Consider the following 23,404-nt stretch of genomic DNA (forward strand, 5'->3'; position numbering starts at 1 on the left):
GTTAGTAGATAGGAAATTTAATGAGGATTCCAAAAATGTGCTTAAAACTGTCATTTTCTCACTCCAAGTGAGTTTAACAGACGATTTTGTCGCTGACTGTGTTTTCAAACTTTGGCAGCACTTTTCTCCCTAACTGTACCGAATTTAGTGATATTTTTTTAGGCTATTTTTAGTGATATTTTTTTAGGCTATTGGATAGGAAATTTAATAAGGATTCGAAAAATGTGCTTAAAACTGTCATTTTCACACTACAAGTGGGTTTTACAGGCGATTTTGTCCTTGACTGTCCTTTCAAACTATGTTTCTGTTAGTTCAAATTTTGACACTTTTTTTCTCTCTGACTGTACTCAATTTGGTAGTGTTTTTTTAGGTTAGTGGATAGGAAATTTAATGAGGATTCCAAAAATGTGCTTAAAACTGTCATTTTCACACCACAAATGGGTTTTACAGGCGATGGTGTCCTTGACTGCCCTTTCAAACTGTGTTTCTGTTAGTTCAAACTTTGACACTGTTTTTCTCTCTGACTGTACTCAATTTGGTAGTGTTTTTTTAGGTTAGTAGATAGGGTATTTAATGAGGATTCCAAAAATGTGCTTAAAACTGTCATTTTCTCACTCCAAGTGAGTTTAACAGACGATTTTGTCGCTGACTGTGTTTTCAAACTTTGGCAGCACTTTTCTCCCTGACTGTACCGAATTTAGTGATATTTTTTTAGGCTATTGAATAGGAAATTTAATGAGGATTCCAAAAATGTACTTAAATCAAACATTTTCCCACTAGAAGTGGGTTTTACCAGCGATTTTGTCCCTGACTGTCCTTCCAAACTGTGTTTCTTTTAGTTCAAAATTTGACACTGCTTTTCTCCCAGACTGTACCACATTTTATACGGTTTTTCGAGGTAACTGAACAGGAAATTTAACGAGGATTCCAAAAATGTGCTTAAAACTGTCATTTTCACACCACAAATGGGTTTTACAGGCGATTGTGTCCTTGACTGTTCTTTCAAACTGTGTTTCTGTTAGTTCAAACTTTGACACTGTTTCTCTCTGACTGTACTCAATTTGGTAATGTTTTTTTAGGTTAGTAGATAGGAAATTTAATGAGGATTCCAAAAATGTGCTTAAAACTGTCATTTTCTCATTCCAAGTGGGTTTTACAGGCGATTTTGTCCTTGACTGTCCTTTCAAACTGTGTTTCTAACAATTCAAACTTTGACACCATTTTTCACCATGACTGTACCGATATGTTTTTTGTTTTTTTTGGCTATTGAATAGGAAATTTAATGAGGATTCCAAAAATGTACTTAAATCAAACATTTTCTCACTAGAAGTGGGTTTTACCAGCGATTTTGTTCCTGACTGTCCTTCCGAACTGTGTTTCTTTTAGTTCAAAATTTGACACTGTTTTTCTCTCTGACTGTACTCAATTTGGTAGTGTTTTTTTAGGTTAGTAGATAGGAAATTTAATGAGGATTCCAAAAATGTGCTTAAAACTGTCATTTTCTCACTCCAAGTGAGTTTAACAGACGATTTTGTCGCTGACTGTGTTTTCAAACTTTGGCAGCACTTTTCTCCCTGACTGTACCGAAATCTGACTAACTGCAATTAATTAATAACAGTAAATTATTCGCATAGTTGCCGCCTCTGCTATTATTATCTGCATTACCGTTTGTCGTAGAATTCAAAAAGACGAAAAATGTGACAAAGTGGCTGAATGTCTGGTTGCCTAGTTTAGTGACAAATGACGTGTTACAATTTTTGCTATTGTAAGAACTTGGGTTAATAGAATGTCGGGGATAGCGAAGTGGACGTTAAAATGCACGATTCGCTCTATTGCACATTTCGAGCATCTCGACAATCCATTGGAAATAAAAGAACGGGGAATACAACGAGAGAAGGCGCGGAAAGTTTTTTTTTACAAACGGCAACACGTGCATTTTGATTATAATGGGCGCGAGCAAACCAGATGTTCGCTGTTTGGAGAGGGCACTCGAGAATGAAAAGCACTTTCGCTGCCCCGCATACAACCAGAATGGAAAACCACGTTCAAAACGTCAAATCTAGAGTGGAAATTCTCAATTAGCCCCCCACTCGGGCTGCTGTGCGTATGACAGTCTCGTTTCAGCTTACGTCACCAGCATCCCCCCCGTTCTCTGTTACCATTTTTCTTTCAATTTAAACTTTTAATTAAATTTTCGTAGGCGGGGGTGTTTTCCGGTACGCCATTTTCCCCCAGGATTTTTATTAGCAACCACTTGATTTTCGACACCCGCCATTTACATTGGCTACAACGCTGGTTTCATTTTGGGAAGTGGCGAGTTCCATTAGTAAATTAACACAGTACAAGTTGCAACAAAAACTGGTCAGAAATACAGAACTTGTGGAACAGAGATCCTATAGGGCTAGGAATAGGTCAGATATTCTTCTTTTGCAATTTCCGAGCCATCTCAAACATATCAACACAGTCTTTTGTTCTTCTTTTAAAATTTCTGGATCTTCAAAATGTAGGGTATTAATATAACAAAATTGACTGAAAATTGAACAGCATAGGCACATGTAATAATTATGGTAAAATCTTTGTTACATGATATTGAGTTGAAACAATATTTATTACAAATTATTATAATACTTTAACAATTTTTCAACATTTAAATTACATTTTAAAGTCACGTGACTTGTGTTTTTGACAGGTGTCAGTTGGCTTTGACAGTGTTGCAAGCTCCAAAATGGCATAATCAAAGTCACGTGATGTGTCTCTTGTAATTTCAGGCTTTGCAACTGTCTAAAATGGTCTAAAGTTAATTTACCAAATTTTTAAATTTTAAACCACATTTTGAAGGTCACGTGACTAATTTTGACAGATGTCAACTGGCCTTTACAGTGTTGCAAGCTCAAAATTGTATTATTAATGTCACGTAACGTGTACTTTACAATTTCAGCTTTTACAACTGTCTAAATTAAATTTAACAAATGATCAACATTTAAATTACATTTTAAAGTCACGTGACTGTTTTTTGACCGATGTCAGTTGGATTTGTCAGTGTTGCAAGCTCTAAAATGGCATAATCAAAGTCACGTGATGTGTCTCTTGTAATTTCAGGCTTTGCAACTGTCTAAAATGGTCTAAAGTTAATTTACCAAATTTTTAAATTTTAAACCACATTTTAAAGGTCACGTGATTAATTTTGACAGATGTCAATTGGCCTTTACAGTGTTGCAAGAACATGCAGAATTGCATTTTCAACATCACGTAACGTGTATTTTGCAATTTAAGTTTTTACAACTGTTTAAATTTAATTTATCATTTTTTATAATTTAAACTGCGTTTTGAACTTTACGTGACTATTTTTGACAATGTCAACTGGCCTTTACAGTGTTGCAAGCTCAAAATTGTATTATTAACGTCACGTAACGTGTACTTTACAATTTCAGCTTTTACAACTGTCTAAATTAAATTTAACAAATGATCAACATTTAAATTACATTTTAAAGTCACGTGACTGTTTTTTTGACCGATGTCAGTTGGATTTGACAGTGTTGCAAGCTCTAAAATGGCATAATCAAAGTCACGTGGCTTTGCAACTGTCTAAAATGGTCTAAAGTTAATTTACCAAATTTTTAAATTTTAAACCACATTTTAAAGGTCACGTGATTAATTTTGACAGATGTCAATTGGCCTTTACAGTGTTGCAAGAACATGCAGAATTGCATTTTCAACGTCACGTAACGTGAATTAATTTTATTTAAGTTTTCACAAAACTGTTTAAATTTAATTTACCATTTTTCAAAGTTTAAACTGCGTTTTGAACTTCACGTGACTGTTTTTGACAATTTCAACTGGCCTTTACAATGTTGCAAGATCAAAAATTGAATTGTCAAGTCACGTGACGTAGTTCTTACCATTTTACTACTGTCTAAATTTAAATTACCAATTTTTCAACTGTTTCTTTTAAATGATAAGTGTCTTTATTTGACACGTGCTAACTTGGTTATTATGACAGTTAGAAGATTCGTGCAAACGTCAAAAAATATTTTTTGTTTGTCAGAATTTGGAAAAACAGTCAGCTGACCTTAGAAAATCAATTTGAAGCTTTCGACACCAAGTCAAATCAAAAATTTGGTAAAACCTTCACGTTGTCACCTAACCTAACCTAAAAACTGTGACGGGACTGTTTCTGAAATAATTTGAACTGTAAAATGACAAAGTCAGTAGTCACATGGTAACTGTCAAAATAATGATCCGTAAAATGATTACAGAGTGACAGTCAAAACTTTCATAGGTGACATACCAAATAAAATTTATCGAAGCATCAAACAACCAAATGCATATTTCTTCAGTTTAACTTATCCGGAAATAGGAAATCCGGCATAAAATATGATAATCACTTTATTGCTTTGTATGTAAAGGTAGCCAAAAGCCTCCAAAAGTCTCCAGCTGTAAGAAAATCCTCACATTTTAGGGTTAGTTGCAAGAAAAACCACTGGAATACTTGGTATACCATTTTGATAGCTTAGTCACATAAAAATGAGAAGGATAAGAAAACCTGTGGGAACGGAATCTTTTTAGCTGAATCGTTCGCGACCTTATACGTTTATGTAGATTTTATTTCGGTTTCTACCGTATCCGAAAGAATCTCACGTTCTTTTGATGGAATTCTACGTATACGATCGCGTTCTCTTATTTCCCCACGGATAACAGATGCGCCAACCATTTTTTTTTATTGATATAAATTCGTTACTATCAAAATATTGATTTGACCATACAAATCCTATTGTATCTTACCACACACGTGATTAATAACCGCTTTGTTGAGTGTACGTGTAGTTCTAGGTGTGCAATTAAAATATCGTACGATTTTTGCAACACGCCAACACCCGAACTTTACGAGCCAATGGCAGTAAGCCAACTCTTACGATTAGATAGATTATCACTCATTTACATTACAATAGTCAACGCTAGTAATTATTCAAGTAATAAAAAAAACAACAATGATGCAATATGGTGGAAAACACCTGCCGAAAACACTACTTTCTCTCAAGCATTCCTACGGTTACACTTATATGGATTTGTTATAGAATTTTTTATCAAAATAGAACAGCAAACCAAACAGAAGCCTTGCAATTGTCAAGATAACAGCAAATTCGTATTTGTTTAAACTGAATATCACAATCAATAATGTTGTAATGTTTACTGTAGTACGCAAAGTGTCATTTTCTGTTTTTCGTGTTTCTCGCCTTTATCTTTGCAGTAACATGTTTTTCTGGAAATTTACACACAAATTTACATCATTCTTTCGTTGGCAATGATTCAGAGTTTTCGACTATGGACAATTATGAATAGTAACAACAATCACAGCCATTATAGGAAAAAGTGAAGTTAGGTTAAAAAACATAATAAAACACAAAAAAATTTATACCTGACTTGTGTATTACCTGCTGTGTTTCTTTGTTTTTTGTATTGTGTGCTTTGAGAACTTTTTGTGGTTTTGACAGTACTGGTGAAGAAAAGGTTTCTGTCAAATTATTTGTTCCTTTCTCTTGATAACTCCCTTCCTTCGATTCAAAAATCTAGGGCCAGAAAATAAAGGAGACAAAGTCCATATCTGCAGTATTTGCGTAAATCACAGCACTGTTTCTAGTTTGTGATTGGTTAAAAAAAGCACCAAACTGAAAGCTGCTTTGTTGGTATAAATATGTCCTTTGCTGTGCATTGGAACCTTTTGGAGCAAAAAATAATAAAAATGACCAAAAATGCCATTTTTCCAATTTTCGAAAGGTTCAAAGTGGTTATTTCACCTAAAAAAAGCTTTTGACAAAAAATGTCATTTTTTCAATTTTTGAAAGCTTGTAACTTTTTTATTTGAACTCCAATCAATTTCGCTACATCGCCATTAGAAAAAGGATAAAAAACACTACAAAATGAGCCAAAATTTGCCTCCCTAGCTCTTCATGTTACCAAGATAGTGTATTTCAAAAAGTAGTAAAACAAGACCCTTATTACCTATTCTTTAAATTTTTTGGAAAAATGAAAAATTTTAAAATGTTTTTTTTTTTGCGCTTATTTCACCTAATTTAAGGTCCTTTTGACCAAAAATGCCATTTTGTTAATTTTTGAAAGCTTGTAACTTTTTTATTTGAACTCCAATTAATTTGGCTAAAACGCCATTAGAAAAAGGATAAAAAATTCTACAAAATGAGCCAAAACTCGCCTCTCTACCTCTTCATTTTATGAGGCAAAATAAAAATTTGCCAAAATTGCACTTTTGACCAAAAATGCCATTTTGTCAATTTTTGAAAGCTTGTAACTTTTTTATTTGAACTCCAATCAATTTGGCTAAAACGCCATTAGAAAAAGGATAAAAAATACTACAAAATGAGCCAAAACTCTCTTTTCTAGCTCTTCATTTTATGAGGCAAAATAAAAATTTGCTAAAATTGCACTTTTGACCAAAAATGCCTTTTTGTCAATTTTTGAAAACTTGTAACTTTTTTATTTGAACTCCAATCAATTTGGCTAAAACGCCATTAGAAAAAGAATAAAAAATACTACAAAATGAGCCAAAACTCTCTTTTCTAGCTCTTCATTTTATGAGGCAAAATATAAATTTGCTAAAATTGCACTTTTGACCAAAAATGCCATTTTGTCAATTTTTAAAAGCTTGTAACCTTTTTATTTGAACTCCAATCAATTTGGCTAAAACGCCATTAGAAAAAAGATAAAAAATACTACAAAATGAGCCAAAACTCGCCTCTCTAGCTCTTCATGTTACCGAGATACTGTATCTCAAAAAGTAGTAAAAAACGACCCCCCAATTTTTTAAATTTTTTTGAAAAATGAATGAATTTTCTTTAAATGAATTTTAAAGTGTTTTTTTTTCCGCTTATTTCACCTAATTTAAGGTTCTTTGGTATAAAGATGTTCTTTGTTGTGCATTAGAACAATTTTTGAAACAAAACAAAATTTTTAACAAAAAATGCCATTTTTTCAATTTTCGGAAGGATTCAAAGTGTTCTTTGGTAGGTAAGCATTGGAACCCTTATGAGGTAAAATAAAATTTTTCCAAAATTGCACTTTTGACCAAAAATGTCATTTTGTCATCAAATGTCATGCATATAGCTCTACGAAATGGAACTTACACTGTTGCCACGTGAATAACAGACTAGATTAAATTAGCCAAACGTCGCAACAGTCAAAATCTCACTCATTGAGCTATAAAATGCATTTTAGTAGGGGTACACTTATTTACATTGTTTTTAGTGTGCTTTGCAATTTTAATGGGTTTATAAAAAGGGTTTTGATAGTGTAATATGACAGACCAGCTTACGTCAGAAATAAATAAACTGTCAAAAACCGACTAGGGAAGCTATAAAGTGCTTTTGATGAACCAGTAAGATTGTTTAAAAGTGTTTTACAGTTTTACCGATCTGTGAATGGGATTTACACTGTTGCCGCGTTCATGCCAGACCAGACCGAAAATCTGCAATCAAACGCCACAACTGTCAAAACCTCACTTACAAAGCTATAAAGTCCATTTCAGTTGGTTTATACTCATTTACAATATTTTGTGCTTTGCAATTTTAATGCGTTTAGAAAGAGGATTTTGATGACAGAAATAAATTGTCAAAGATCAAAATCCGACTAGTAAAACCATAAAGTGCATTTGGTGAAAGAGTTTAAAAATATATGAGAATTTACACTGTTGCCAAACTCAGAAGCCAAATGTCACAGTTGTCAAACTCTCACTCATAGAAAGCTATAAACTAACTGTAAGCACAACTGTCAATTATTTCAAAAAATGCGGGTGACAATTAAGAAAAGAATCCCATTTTGGTCTCTACGGTGCATTAAATCTCACTTTTTCTTGCTGTCCAGGCCACTTAAAACCAACCAAGCTATTTATAAACCACCTATTTGGATCCAGATTATCTCTGCCTTTAATTTCCCAAAGTGTCGTCTCTGTACAAGAAAATGAAGGTGGTCTGGAAAGGCGGAAAACGTTTGTCTCGCTGTCTGGTGTAAGAATAGAAATCTCGCAGTATTTAAACTGGATTTAATCGGTGAATCCTATTAGAGTCGACGCTTTTGATTGTTTATTGCCAATAGCCAGAAGTGACAGCAGGTAATCGGTGGAAGTGTCACACACACAACAGAGGGCGCTAGACGCCAAAGCAACATCAAAGAACAGTGTTGCCGACTTTTCCCCTACAAGAAATATCACCAGGGTGCGTCAAGCTTTAAAAAAACTGGAAAATTAATACCCTTCCTGGTTTCCTGCGTCTAATAAGGCGATTATGCCATTACAATAAACGTGTACAGTGTAAAAGTCGTATAATAATAACAACAACAACGGTAACGACACGAGTGCCTTTCGTGGAAATTTCTAATGATACAGTAACGCAACATACACATGAACGATTCTACGTATCATTTACGGCTCTTTCAGTGATTGTTATTTATGTAAGTGTTCCACTTTTAAAATAGAAAAATCGTGTACTGTTACAACACACTTTTCAATTTTTACTACATTTTTAACACTTCTACTTGAATAGTGTACTAGAGTTGTTTTTTTTTTTTGGGATCTATCAGTGCCGGTTTGACTACTATAGTATACGGGATGGACCAAATGGTGAAAGTCCAAATGGGGAAAGTTTTGGTAAATTAAGAAAATTCAAACTTTTCTGAACCCAAAAAGTAATTTGTTCAAAAAAAATGAATTTTTGCTATTATTTCATAGTTTCTAACCCTTATTCTTATGAACGCCATATTGGATTTTAGTACTTTTTTTTTAAATGTTTAAATTACGGTTTTTAAAATGTCAAATAATCAACCAATTTTTTTTTATTTTGTTAATCGATAGCGCTTCAAAAAATATTTAACACGTATTTTTTGTTTTCGGCTTTAGAAGCATTTAAACCCAAGAAAAATGACAATAAAAATTTTAATTGGTTGTTTCACCCTATATACGTTGTATCCCGTTTGACGTCATAAGGGGACTAGTTTTTGACGTAAAACGGTGTTCGCTGTTTCTTTTCAGCTTAGCGATCCTCGAGCGAAATAGAGTATATGAACGTACGTCGGATATTAGCAGTCGCCAGTCGACAATGAAAGCACTGAAAACTGACACTACTGACAGTTGACACAGTTCTCTCTTTCTCTCTCAGATTTCCTTCCTTCAAATGAAATGCACAATGTGCTTATGAATGTAGAATTCCACCTACGTTAGCATATTGAATTGTCCCATACATACGTCACGCACAGGGGTGTGCCAAGCTCAATTTAGTATTTATTCAGTTTTTTATAAAAAAACTAGTGGCGTAAAGTTTAAAATTATCAGTTAAAACAAATTTTTAAACAGGAAACTTTACAATATTATTGTTTTGAACGGAAAATTGGACTATAGTTGATGACCCCATTATGTATATCGTATAACAATATAACAACAATAATAATTGTTATATTTCTGGTTATGTCAAACATTTCTACACTTTAAAAGGGTGTCACTACAATAAAAAAAATAACGTTCAATCTGACAACATCTAAGCACAAAATAATCAATTGAATAAAATGTTTATTGCTTCTTTCGAACAGTTAATTCACACTTAACGGGTTATTTTATGAATTTATAGCTTTTTAATATCGCGTTACGCCACACTATTCATATCAACTTTATTCCAGGCTTAACAGCGAAAAAAGCCTGATTAAATTTGATTTTATTGTAGAAAATAACAGGAAAGTCATTAAACTCGTGTGGACGTCACCACTATCAGCGTTAGAAAAGAAGAGCGGAAGAATATGTTGAGCTGGCTAATTGCCCAGAAATTTGAAAAGAAGACAGTGGTCGATTTTTCAAAATTCTAAAGAAGAATTAAATTACATTAAACAGTTGTATTTTTAATCGTTACGTGGATCAGCGACTCCCATTACTTTAGTCAAAAAATGCACAGAAAATAAACCTTGAAAACAGAAAAGTCGCGTTTACCTCGTTCTTACAATGTGAAACTGGTGTAAACCTACTCGACTAGCCGGAGTAAGTCATTATAAGCAATTTGGATTTCTTGCAAAAGTTCCATAACTTTAACCGTTTCAGAGATATTCAACTTTGTAGAAATTGCAGTAAAATTTTGAAAACTCTGTATTTCGGAGTTTCAGTACCGTAAAAAGTTCAAAATACTCACATTTTACCCACCGCAAAGCACACGACGATTAAACATATACTGGGTGTTTAAGGAATACCAAAGAAAACCACCTTAAATGAGAAAGTGTTGTTTTGCTAGTATTGACTACTTCTACCTCGTTGAGCTGGTGTAAACCTAGTCCAACAGGTGCAGAATTGCAGAAAGTCCTGAAAAATGTAAGATTTTCGTATCTTCAACCGTTTCTGAGATATTCGACTTGTTTTTATTGCATCCAGAGGGCCTATTCTTGAAGGCAGGGAACGGAATTCTCAAGAGAAGTGTTGATAGAATGTGACAGAAGAAGCTGACAATGGCGGGTTCCTGTCACATTCTACAGGTTTTTCTCTTGATAATTCCGTTCCCTCGTTTCAAGAATACGTTGGGAATTACTGGAGGAACACTGATATTTTGAAAACATCTAAATTCAAATTTAAACATAATTAAAGTTTGGTAATTTTCGGAATTCATTCCGTTGGAATACAATGAAAAATTATGAATTTTGTAATTTTACTTTCTCGTTCTCTAGCGTCAAAACCTAACCTAACCTAACCCATCATCTTTTATACGTCAATAGAAAACTTATTTCATTGGCTATACATTGACATATAAAAGTTTATACAAAATGTGGCAAATAAGCTAGTTATTGACGATTGAACGAAAGAATGCACGAAAAAATTGGTCAATTTTGACACCCTCTAGCGGCCGAACTGTCTAACCTATCCATTCAAATTGGGAGACGGTTAGAAAGCTCATTTCATTGGCTATCCATTCACGTATAAAACACTAGTAAAAATGGTGCAAATAAACGAGTTATTCAAGATTGAACAAAAGGATGCACGGAAAAAGTCATAAAAAAATAGTTCACTTTGACGTTCTCTAGCGGCGAAACCGTCTAATCTATCAATCCATGTTAAGAACTTTTTAGAAAGGTCATTCCATTGACGTATGAAACTCTAGCAAAAATAGTGAAATTAAGGGGGTTTTTGAATATTAAACAAAAGGATACACGAAAAAAATTGGTCAAAGTTGACGCCCTCTAGTGGCCAAACGGTATCACTAACCAACAGACTTTTGTACGTCAATGGAAAGCTCATTTCATTGGATATCCATCGACATTTAAAAGTAAATACAATATTTACGGTTTACAGACAGGGTGCCCAAGAAACACTTTTTGACTGGTTAGGGCTTATTTGACCCTGGAAAATTAAGAAAACACGGTTACATGAGCAACTAGGTCTACTACGATGTAATGCATAGAAATTTCTTGAAAAACCGATTTTGCAAATGACAATTTTCGTATGGGTCAAATTTGCCTGAAAAGCCACCACTATTCCAATGGGTTTTGCGTTATGTTGGCCACTTAGTGCAAGCGAAAATCGACTTTAATGATTTTTTTTCTACAGTTTTGCTGCGGCTCTAAATTTGACACTCACTGTGCTAGGTTTGTGCCTAATATCAGAGCCGTACCTGACCCTCAAAGAAGTTAGAGTGGTTACAGTCAAGAAAAACGTTTAGTTAGCTTTGGAGCCCTCTGGCGGCCAAACGAAGCACCCTATTAATACAAACGGCCATATTTTTGGAAAGCCCGTTATATTTTCTATCCATCGACATAAAAAAGTCTATACAAAGTGTTGCAAATAAACGAGTTGTTTGATAATAAAGACTGTTTTGATTGAATTTGACAGCTACTACTTTAACCTTCAATAACTTAATTATTTTGACAGTTACAGGGTGGTTTAATGGATCAATTTAAAGCACACATTTTTCAAATAAGTGACCTAATACAAACTTACCTTAATTTTGAACAGAGAATCAGAGAACGTGCTTTTTTAGGACTGTTGTCTTGAGCTCTTTTTTTGACCATCCTGTATGATATATTTTATCGTTTCTCTTCACCCACTCTTAGAACAAACCTTGTATAAGACGACAAAACACAAAAACCAAGAAAAACACGTTTCTTGATATGCATAAATTAAAATTATTGTTTTGGAGACTGAAAATACTAAATTTCACATAAAACGGTAAGTATCTCAGAAACGGATACAGAAAAGTGTATGACATTAATACACGAAATATGTCTAGAATTTGAGGTAGAATCCAAAAATGCAATAAGTATACAAGGTGTCCCATTTAAACTAAGCAACAGTTGATATCTACTTCGAGTTAAATCGTTGCACGCATATTTTCTTATTAAAAAAGGTTTTTTAGACTCTCCAGTTGTGGTAATTTAGAAAATTAGTGGGTAGGTTAGGTTAGTTATTAGGAATTACTCGGCATTACAAGGAATTAGTGGACATTATTGGCAAAAAAACATAAAATGCTAGAAGAAAATAATTGAGCTGGTAATTGCCAAAAAAGACGATTTTAAAAACCAAACATACTTTAAAGAAGAATTAAGTAGTCTCAAAGTCAGAAAAGAAGAACGGAAGAGTCTGTTGAAATTATTGACCTGGCTAATGGCCCGAAAGTCTTGTAAGAACATATTTATACATACAGACACCATTTTAAAGAAGAATTAAATTATGTTCCTGACCTCAAGACAACATTGACATTCAACCGTAAAATACTTTATAATAAAACAAACAGCCAACACCAGAACAGGATATCGACCCGAACACGTTTTGGTTGATTGTGAATATGCAATTTGTGTTTTAATTGACACTCAGTATTCGTCCTACTAACGCTACTTGGATGATAACGACTGTAATTGCTGATAGGGCAACTGTAAATTTCTTTCAGTTTCACAAGTTAGCAACTTTCATAGTAAATAGGGTTGTACGTAAAGTTGCCTGTCAAGCAAAATGAAAATTTAATGATTTAAAGCCAGTGGAAGTTTACAAGGAGAATCCATTAACTTTTAAATTGCACCTCAATTAAAATCTAATATTATATCCAATTTTATTGGCTGGGTAATTGCGAACAATTACAACGACCTTGTTTTGGTCGATCAAGTACTCGAAACCTGCAATTTTTTTACCTGTACTGTTTAGTAAAAACTGCAGTGAAATATTAGGTTAAGTCCGACCTTTACTAGAGGATATTCAGTAATTAATTGTTAATCATCAAGTGACTATAAGTTAAAAGCAAATGCTGCACGTGCAAGCAAGTTTGAGACGATGACTATAAAATTCCATTTAGATGCCTATCGGTACAAGACCGGCCCCTCGCTAATGCATGTTAAATATTATTAGTAGTGTTGGAAGATGCAAGAAGACGTTTTCAAAGTGCTTGAATTGCGCCCCCACATCAAACAACCGCGGAATGCAAATTGGCGTAATCACACCGGTATTCTCTATTTAGCCTATCTGGAAATAGGAGAAGGTTGGCACAAGACGTGGATTGTGTTTCGGCGGTAGATTTGAAATTGTCTTAAATTTCCAGTGCAGTAAACTACGAAACGATATCGTGTATACAAAAAAAACAACGGCAACCTTGCAATTAACTGACACTTGGCAACACAATGTGCGTTGTCATATTAGCATAGACCACCGCCTACTATACCAGAAAGCCTAGAAGGTGCTTGTCTAAAATTCCAATATGGCGGAAATAGTGGTGACAGTTTAAACCTAACCATTTACACGACACGTGAAGTTTGCAAAACAACGAAACAACCAACTATAGAACATATCACTTTTCACGTAAATAATTGACAAAAATCCTGAACAACTACAATCTATGTATGGTCCATTTATTTTCCCGTGGCGGTTACGTCATCATTTGCCTTTCTTGTCTATTACATGCGTTCCGAGCGCGATAGAATTTTGACGTCATCTAGTCACGTCGACAATGAATCAAGACGACAAGGCTCGGAAAATCGGCCGCCATTGTTGACAAAAAGTAAACAAAGAGATATTTTTTATTTTTGATGTAAATTTTACAATATTTTAAGGAGTATTTTGATTTAACTTGTTTTTAACTGCGATACTACGTGTGAGACTAGATAATGTGTGTGTGTTTCGGTAGTCAGTTTTGAAAATGCCACCTTCTTAATACACTTTACAACTATCAAGGGGCCCAGTGAAACATTCTGAAGGAACTAGAGGTTGTGGAACAGAAAAGGATGCCTTTTCTAATAGAAAACACTGTCACAATGAAACAGCCCATATATTTACTTACTCCCAAGAAGAGTTTTTACATGAACACTACAAAAACCAAGTTTATTCAAGCCAGTGGTTCTCGAAGAAACATGGATATAGAGTAAAGGTGTATTTAGCAGAAGCTGACAAGGTGATTTACCTAATACTATAAAAAGGACTCTGGTAGAGGTATTAATGAGCTGCTAATACTAAATAGCTTATGTTTCAGGTACCTTTATTTGCCTAATCTGGAGTTTGCTTATCATGCTTTGAAAGGGTCCAAATTTTAAGTCCCATTGTCAATTGCTCTAAAAGACTGAACAAAAGGTGTTTGAAGCTATGGTGATTAATGGTGTTGTCAAAAGCCATATGCAGAGTGTTGAAAAAACAAATTTCTAATAAGTTTCAGGTAATATTAGAAGGATACAAGTTACTTAATACATAAATTTGATCAAATGCCATTATTTTGCAGAATTAGCCCTTATAAATTTTCTCTGACTATAAGGCTAGAAACAGATGGTGCTACTGTTAAATATTTTTCCATCAGATAGTAGGTTCAATTACTATTTTAATTGTATTATTTACACATTATGAAATATACAAATAAAATCTTTAAAAAGTACACTCAAGTTTCTTTTTTATCTAAGAAGTCTAGTTTTCTTCATAAACAATCATAAAATTAGATAATTTCTTTAACTGAGGTACCTACCTGCTCTTACAATAAATTGAACTAAAATTGAAAAAACATGTTAAATAAATCACACAACAAAACCAAATTGATATGGATTTAATGCTGAGTAAATTTACAAAAGGAAATAAATAAGCAATCTATATCACAAAACCAAGAAGCATGTTGTTAAAAGACCAACAATTCTGTTATAAGTTAAAACACTGCTTTAGGATTTAATAATCCCCAGGATACACACATTGCCTTTCCTTTCTTGCAAATTTTATGGAATAATTCTTGAAACGTTGGTATTGGGCTGTTAATGACTCGTTTGAATGCACCTATCTGTGATGTTCTTTCCAGATAATTTAAATTGAATGTGGTTGTTGTTCCCAAGCCAAAGTTTGATTGGAACTTTCCGCCTTTGTTTACCACCAAATGTTGCAAGTTTTCCAGTTTGGTGAAGAAAAATCTTAAGTTCTACGAAGGTCTCGTAATAACAACACTAATTAATAAACTTAAACAACCCTAAATTAAGTTTTTATTTCTTCTGTTTGTAGTTTTTGCGGTTTTTCAACTTTTTAAAATTCCTAACCTCAAAATGTTTAGCCGACTGTCAGTTGGGACTATGCTCTATGTTGCCACATCTTCCACGAGCAGATGTGAACCTGGTGTATTGTTGGTTGCAGTAATAAACGGACCGATGAATTATACAAATTTCGAAAAAAAAAGCATTTATTGCATGCAAAACATGTGAGATTCTTAGAATGTTTTTTTTTCAAAACAACATAGTTTTCTCATTTTCATTTATAATTGCTTAATACGGAATTTGTCAATACGGCAACGTCCAAACAGGTGATTATGGCAACTGGCAACGCTGTGTCAAATTGACATTATGACAGCTAGACAGTGTTGCCGCAAGTAATAATCAAAACTGCATCCAAACCCTAAAAAATGACACTGCAGAACTATTTATTAGACGTCAACGTTCTTTCTGCAAAATGTGTCCTTTCACCCTCAACATGGTGCCAAGTTTGTGTCTAAGCCGTCATTGTGACTGCTGACAATATAACTAATGCAATCTGACAGTTGTCATATTTAGAAAACCCAGATCAGGGCATTAATTGACAAACTGCATTAAAGGCAAACGCGAATAGATTAATGCAACTCTGAAATACTCTGCTAAAAGCTTGTCAGTCGGCAATATCATCAATCTCGAAAATATAGCCCATCACTGGCGCCGAAACTCAATCTTGTCAGTACACAAACAGCCCCCTCGAGATGGTTATCGAGGTAAAAGCAGCCATCTCTATAAGTGGAAGTCCACCCCTCCTTTTTCGATGTTTATTTCCAGGGAGGTAACGTTGTCAGACGGAGAAAGAGCACTAGAGTCGTTTAAATCACAAGTAGCCACTCCGTCTGTAATTATTACGTCTCCGGCTTCGTTAATAGGCTTAAGATTTACACAACCAGTAACAGTTACATTACTTGAACAAACATATAGGTTAGGGGCTTATTTCTTGAGTAAACCACGCTCGAGGCTTAAATATACTGTCAAGGTTCAGTGCCATTGAAATAAGACTTGAACTCTGTCTACGAATGTCACTCTGTAGAGAAATCAACATGCGGCACACGTTTCCTACAAACGTAAAAGCGTGGCAATGTCGCAAAAACTAGTTGTTCAACTTTAATCCCCATTATAGCCGATTAATTTAACACTTAACTACCTACGTGTCCGATCATGTAATGACCTTTTTTCCATCGTGTTTTTCCGAGCTTTTACGCCCGATTGGACATTAATCGACAGTCGATCGATCGTTTTAAGGAAGTCTTTTTGACATCACTTTATGAATCATCAATTTAACTAAATTGAGGATTGAAATGTTACATGCAAATACCAAGAAAATGTGTCTAGAAATTGGAGTCATGGCGAGGGGTAATCCGCTGAGTACAATTTTGTCCATTGTGTGTCCACTAATTCCTTGTAATGCCCAGTAATTCCTAATAACTTCCAATAACTAACCTCACCTACCCACTAATTTTCTAAATTACCACAACTGGAGAGTCTAAAAAACCTTTTTTAATAAGAAAATATGTGTGCAACGATTTAACCCGAAGTAGATACCAACTGTTGCTTAGTTTAAATGGGACACCTTGTATACTTATTGCATTTTTGGATTCTACCTCAAATTCTAGACATATTTCGTCTATTAATGTCATACACTTTTCTGTATCCGTTTCTGAGATATTTACCGTTTTATGTGAAATTTAATATTTTCAGTCTCCAAAACAATAATTTTAATTTATGCATATCAAGAAACGTGTTTTTTTTGTGTTTTGTCGTGTTATACAAGGTTTGTTCTAAGAGTGGGTGAAGAGAAACGATAAAATATATTATACAGGATGGTCAAAAAAAGAGCTCAAGACATCAGTCCTAAAAAAGCACGTTCTCTGATTCTGTGTTCAAAATTAAGGTAAGTTTGTATTAGGTCACTTATTTGAAAAATGTATTCTTTCAATTGATCCTTTAAACCACCCTGTAACTGTCAAAATAATCGAGTTATTGAAGGTTAAAGTAGTAGCTGTCAAATTCAGGCAAAACTGTCTTTATTATCAAACAACTCGTTTATTTGCAACACTTTGTATAGACTTTTTTATGTCGATGGATAGAAAATATAACGGGCTTTCCAAAAATATGGCCATTTGTGTTGATAGGGTGCTTCATTTGGCCGCCAGAGGGCTCCAAAGCTAACTAAACGTTTTTCTTGACTGTAACCACTCTAACTTCTTTGAGGGATTTTTTTTAAATTGGTTAGGTACGGCCTGATATTTGGGACAAACCTAGCACAGTGAGTGTCAAATTTAGAGCCGCAGCAAAACTGTAGAAAAAAAATCATTAAAGTCGATTTTCGCTTGCACTAAGTGGCCAACATAACGCAAAACCCATTGGAATAGTGGTGGCTTTTCAGGCAAATTTGACCCTTACGAAAATTGTCATTTGCAAAATCGGTTTTTCAAGAAATTTCTATGCATCACCTAGTAGCTCATGTAACCGAGTTCTCTTAATTTTCCAGGGTGAAATAAGCCCTAACCAGTCAAAAAGTGTTTCTGGGGCACCCTGTGTAAACTGTAAATAACACGCGTATTTGTAACACTTTGTATTTACTTTTATATGTCGATGGACAGCCAATAAAATGAGCTTTAGAGGGCGTCAACTTTGACCAATTTTTTTGGTGTATCCTTTTGTTTAATATTCAAAAACCCCCTTAATTGCACTATTTTTGCTAGAGTTTTATACATCAAAAAAGAGCCAATGGAATGACCTTTCTAAAAAGTTTCCCACATGGATTGAGAGGTTAGACGGTTTCGCCGCTACAGAACGTCAAAGTTGACTATTTTTTTATGACTTTTTCCGTGCATCCTTTTGTTCAATCTTCAATAACTCGTTTATTTGCACCATTTTTAGTAGCGTTTTATACGTCAATGGATAGCCAATTAAATGAGCTGTCTAACCGTCTCCCAATTTGAATGGATAGGTTAGACAGTTCGGCCGCTAGAGGGAGTCAAAATTGCCCAATTTTTTCGTGCATTCTTTCGTTCAATCATCAATAACTAGCTTATTTGCCACACTTTGTATCAACTTTTATATGTCAATGTATAGCCAATGAAATAAGCTTTCTATTGACGCATAAAAGTTGATGGGTTAGGGGTACGGTTTTGACGCTAGAGAACGTGAAAATTTTTAAAAGTAAAATTACAAAATTCATAACTTTTCATTGTATTTCAACAGAATTCATTGAAATTACCAAACTTTATTTATGTTTAAATTTGAATTTAGATGTTTTCAAAATACCAATGTTCCTCCAGTAATGCCCATTAATTCCTAAAATTTGTACACCATAATGCCCCAGCGGTTTACCCCTCGAGTCATGGTGTCCACATAGTGTCACTTGCAGACTTAACATAAGTCTCAAGTTTTTCAATAAAAATTCAAGTCAAAAATGTCACTTCCAAAATTGAAAGACAAAAGGAAAATTTTGGTAATCCAGCTTAAATATTTTCAATGTTATGACACTTCTGGTTATACAGGAAGTAAAATAAAATAATAAAAATAAGCTAAATGTGAAATATTACGAACATGTTTTTTTTTTGCAAAATAAGTGGATGTAAAGTTGACAATTGAACAAATTATTTTAAATTACCAAAACGGCCAACCAAAGTATAGAAGAGTTATGGAAATAACTTGAATAGATTATTCCAAAAACTATGAAAGCTGAATTAATGACAATCTGTGGAAAGCCAGCTTAAAAACTATGACACAGGGTGTCAAAACCGACCATAGGAAAACCGTGTAACTGACAGAGAAACGTAGATAATTGCATGCGTAGGACAAAGACAGTAAACGAAAAAAATACCAAGTAGGCCATATTTTCAGTACGCTGTTGCCAAAATCCAATACCGTCGACAAAATTAATTTTGTGTGAATTTTCAAAAAGCGGATCAACAAAGTTAGGTTTTCTCGAGGGTTTTCTCTTCCATCATTACAGAAAAGTGCGACGTTGCCAAAGTACATTTACAGAAAACCACACCATAAGACTATCAATCAAAACGTACAACGCCCTACCCTAAGACATTTACATTTTGAATTAATCTTGCACCATTCAGCGTGGAGTTAATAAATAAATCGCGCGTACACAACGACCACAAGTTGAGTCATCATCATGGACACAAAAACAAAAAACTTTATCCGAAGAACACAAGAGGGCGTGGGCGTTGCAAATGACCACTTTTTAAAATGTCCCTCCTTGACCGGACACCGGACGATAAAAAGTCAATCTAACCTGAATCGCTCTCAAAGGGATGAAAGTTTGTTTGGTTTTTGTTGGGGTTAAAATGTAATCACATAGGGTGACAACCCCTAAAAATGGAAAAGATAAATGAGTCTCGACGCACATAGGCAGATGGTTGGCATTAAAAAGTTGCACACATCTCCCTAGAGAGGTTATGAAAGGGTGCGATAATAATCCTCAAACTGTGCAACATTGACAGGGTTACCACAATTTTTAAACTGAAAAAAATATATCAAACTAGTTTGCTTTACAGATTTTATTATATGGTGCAATATTTGACTAGACATTAACGATATGTGGTTTTCTATGAATTTTCTAGGGCATTCAAACACGCGTAAAATCAACACTACGACTGTGTTATTCAACACAATAATTCCATCCTCAAACGTATCTGTGTTTGATGATAACAGTTCTAGACAAATTATTGTCAAACAGTGTCTAGTAAATGTAACCCAAGCATAAAGTTTTTATAAAAAAATACAAAATTGCACGGGTAGTAAGTTATGACAAGACAGGACACTTGCGTCATAATGATAGGCCAATCACGGCCTTCTTGACGTTTTTTGCGTTTGGGCTGTACCACCGCACTCTATGAAAGCCTAAAATGTGTAGTCGTTTGCTTATGAGGTATGGCAATTGCGGACTGACAGATGACAGAGAAATGTCACTACTGTCATTGGGGGGGGATAGATTTTGATTTTAGAAAAATAACCACACTTATGTTGTATGAGTTTTACTGTTTGATGCAATTTCAATAATTATGATTAAATCCAAAATTAATTCACCTCGTTATTATTTCGGCCATCAAGTGGGATCGACAAGATTAAGTTATTTGTGAAGGTGTGATAGAAGTTTTATGAAAATGGATTCAATAAGGCCCCCAAACCATGTGGAAGATTCACCAACCATCATCAAGGTTGTTGATGATTTTGAGGCTTTCCAACGCAACCAATCAAGATTGCCACATAATCCATGTTGATCAAGCCGTAGGAGGAAATGTAGATCATGCAAACCAGGCCCACTAATCTCATATAGCCAATGTGAAGCCATGTTTTGGATTCTTTCGAGACACAGGGGGAGCTACTGTATTGTTTTTACCTGTAGATGGTTTTTTGTGGTTAAGCAAAACAAAATGAAAAGGATGTAAACAACTTTTGACAAATTCAAATTTTTTTAGACAAGTCTATTAAAATATTGATATTACGGTTGTAGTTTTTAATTTATACGTGTGATTTATACTAGTTCGTGGGCGGTGTTTTTATAGTGTTCTCTTCGTAGGTTTTTTTAGTTTAGTTTTTTACCTTTTGGCTGGGTTTTACAACGACTTTTGTCACTATGGGCAAGGCGGAATGTGCCATAAAGGGGTGCAGCCCTTCAAAACATTCCCGACGATTTCGTTTTCCTAACCCGGAAAAAGACAGTGTTACTTTTTCACTGTGGAAACAATTTTTAGGACAATTTGTTATACTTTTTTGTTCTAATATGGAAATTTATAGCAGGTAAGTTCTCAAGTAAAGTTCATTTTTATTTGTTATAATGTTAAGGTAGTAAGAGGATTACTATAAGAGGTTTTCAAGGAGGCAAAGAGAAAAAAGGTTTAATGATTTGTAGAACTCAACATAGCTTCTTAGTTTATGACGATTATTTTGGTAAGTATAGTGGAAAACTAATGTATTCTTTTGCATAAAGTGCGTTTAAACAGTACTATGACTCACTGACTAAGTGACTAATAAATGTATCTGTTTTAATACCCTAGTTTTGCACTATACCTAGGTACTACTAATAGTAGTACTTAATAGAAATAAGGTACAGTAGATAAAAATGAAACTGAAAGGTATTTTCAGGTATTATGTGTGTGAAAAGCACTTTTTGCCTGAAGACTTTAACCCATATAACAGACGCATGCTAAAAAAGGGAGTGATTTCTTCAAGGTTCTTACCAAGTCCTTGCCAGCAAGTACCAAAGGACCCAGATTCCCCAAGTAATTTTATTCAAATAAAAATGTACCTATACAGTGATGTCGCGTATGTTAGTATTAGTATTTCTTTTTAATTGAGGTTTTGTTTCCTGGAAAAACTGCTGATAGCATGTTGGGCATATCCATTTAAAATCTAATTGAGTGAGTGCTCTTTCGTTGCACTTACCTAACACCTCCACTGTGTGAAAATGTGAAGATGGACTTATATACTTTTCGTTCTTGTAATATTTGAAATGTTTGTTTTACAGAATCTCTTGAAATCCCCCCCCACTTCTGGGGGGGGATTTCAAGATTTTCACAAAGTAATCCATCAACAGGCAATCCTAATCAAGATGTGCTTCCAACTTCCTCCATCTTTTCCAAGAATAAATCCCTGTCTTCTGGTAAGTTTCACGTTTTAAAGAAGCAAAATAAAAAATAAAAAACCAAAAAAAACAACCAAAAACCAAAAAAAACCATATCTGAAACATTCTTAAAGACCTTTGAGGTACACCTATGGGTATACAATGGTTGATATTTGCATGTGCATGTTATTTATAATAGTAATGTTTTATGTATAAAGTGTAGCTTTATGATCTATTCTTAACTATAGTCTTAAGGTCTTGGGTTTTGCACCAACTTACTAACCAAAAGCTTATTATTTTTGTAGAGTATGTGTTTTGTATGTTCATTTCCTTAAAATATATACAGGGTGTCTAAAAAGTCTGGAATATTGCAAATATCTCGAAAACTGCTGATTTTATTTTTCTCAAAATTTGCGTCTTGTTAAAGTAAATAACAGCGCATGATGTGAGGGTGAAATGAGGTTCGCAAGTATACAGGGTCAGTCACAAAGTATACCAACTTTCTTAATTCAAACCTAACACACTGTATATTACTTCAGATTTTAAGAGTACTCATAAAGGCCAATTCAACGATATACGATTTTTTTTTTTTGTACCTACCTATAACAATGATAGGTGTAACAATGACAGCTAACGTCAATATAATGTTAAATTAATTGGCAAATTTTCGTTCTCTTACGGTCGCCATATCCCACCATACTTAAGATGTCAGTCTTTTCCTTCTCACTCAAAAACACCATTTTAAGTAATAGGAAAATTTGCCAATTAATTTAACATTATATTGACGTTAGCTGTCATTGTTACACCTATCATTGTTATAGGTAGGTACAAAAAAAAAAAAACAAAAAAAAAAAAAAAATCGTATATCGTTGAATTGGCCTTTATAAGTACTCTTAAAATCTGAAGTAATATACAGTGTGTTAGGTTTGAATTAAGAAAGTTGGTATACTTTGTGACTGACCCTGTATACTTGCGAACCTCATTTCACCCTCACGTCATGCGCTGTTATTTACTTTAACAAGGCGCAAATTTTGAGAAAAATAAAATCAGCAGTTTTCGAGATATTTGCAATATTCCAGACTTTTTAGACACCCTGTATAATATATTTTGCATACACTGGACTTTGTTTTATTTACCTGTTTCTTGAACCAAAACCATGAAAGAAAGACTTAATTTAATTCAAAAAGCCCGCCAATACCAGTTTATGCAAGTCTACCAACAGATGGCGCTTTTAAAAATCTGTCATGACAATAGAGACGCAAAAATGACATCTGACGACCATCAAATGTGAACATGTGGCGACCCCTGTGACTC

General features: G+C 34.2%; 1 protein-coding gene and 2 long non-coding RNA genes across 6 annotated transcripts in view; 1 reads left to right on the forward strand and 2 right to left on the reverse strand.

Annotated features, from left to right (window-relative positions):
* spin (lysolipid transporter protein spinster) overlaps window positions 1-23,404 on the reverse strand; it is a 46,646-nt gene that overhangs the window by 17,530 nt on the left and 5,712 nt on the right. The gene's annotated exons all lie outside the window — the stretch shown is intronic.
* LOC145726993 (uncharacterized) lies at window positions 20,769-22,658 on the forward strand. Its single transcript, XR_014177757.1, has 3 exons — window positions 20,769-21,267; window positions 21,613-21,796; window positions 21,995-22,658. It is a non-coding gene; the product is annotated as an uncharacterized LOC145726993 (long non-coding RNA).
* LOC145727005 (uncharacterized) lies at window positions 21,109-22,049 on the reverse strand. The gene is made up of 2 exons (XR_014177762.1): window positions 21,913-22,049; window positions 21,109-21,879 (listed from the first exon to the last, which is right to left on the reverse strand). It is a non-coding gene; the product is annotated as an uncharacterized LOC145727005 (long non-coding RNA).

This window comes from Ips typographus, linkage group LG1, assembly GCF_016097725.1.
Source record: "Ips typographus isolate SLU linkage group LG1, UJ_Ityp_2.0, whole genome shotgun sequence".
NCBI lineage: Eukaryota > Metazoa > Arthropoda > Insecta > Coleoptera > Curculionidae > Ips > Ips typographus.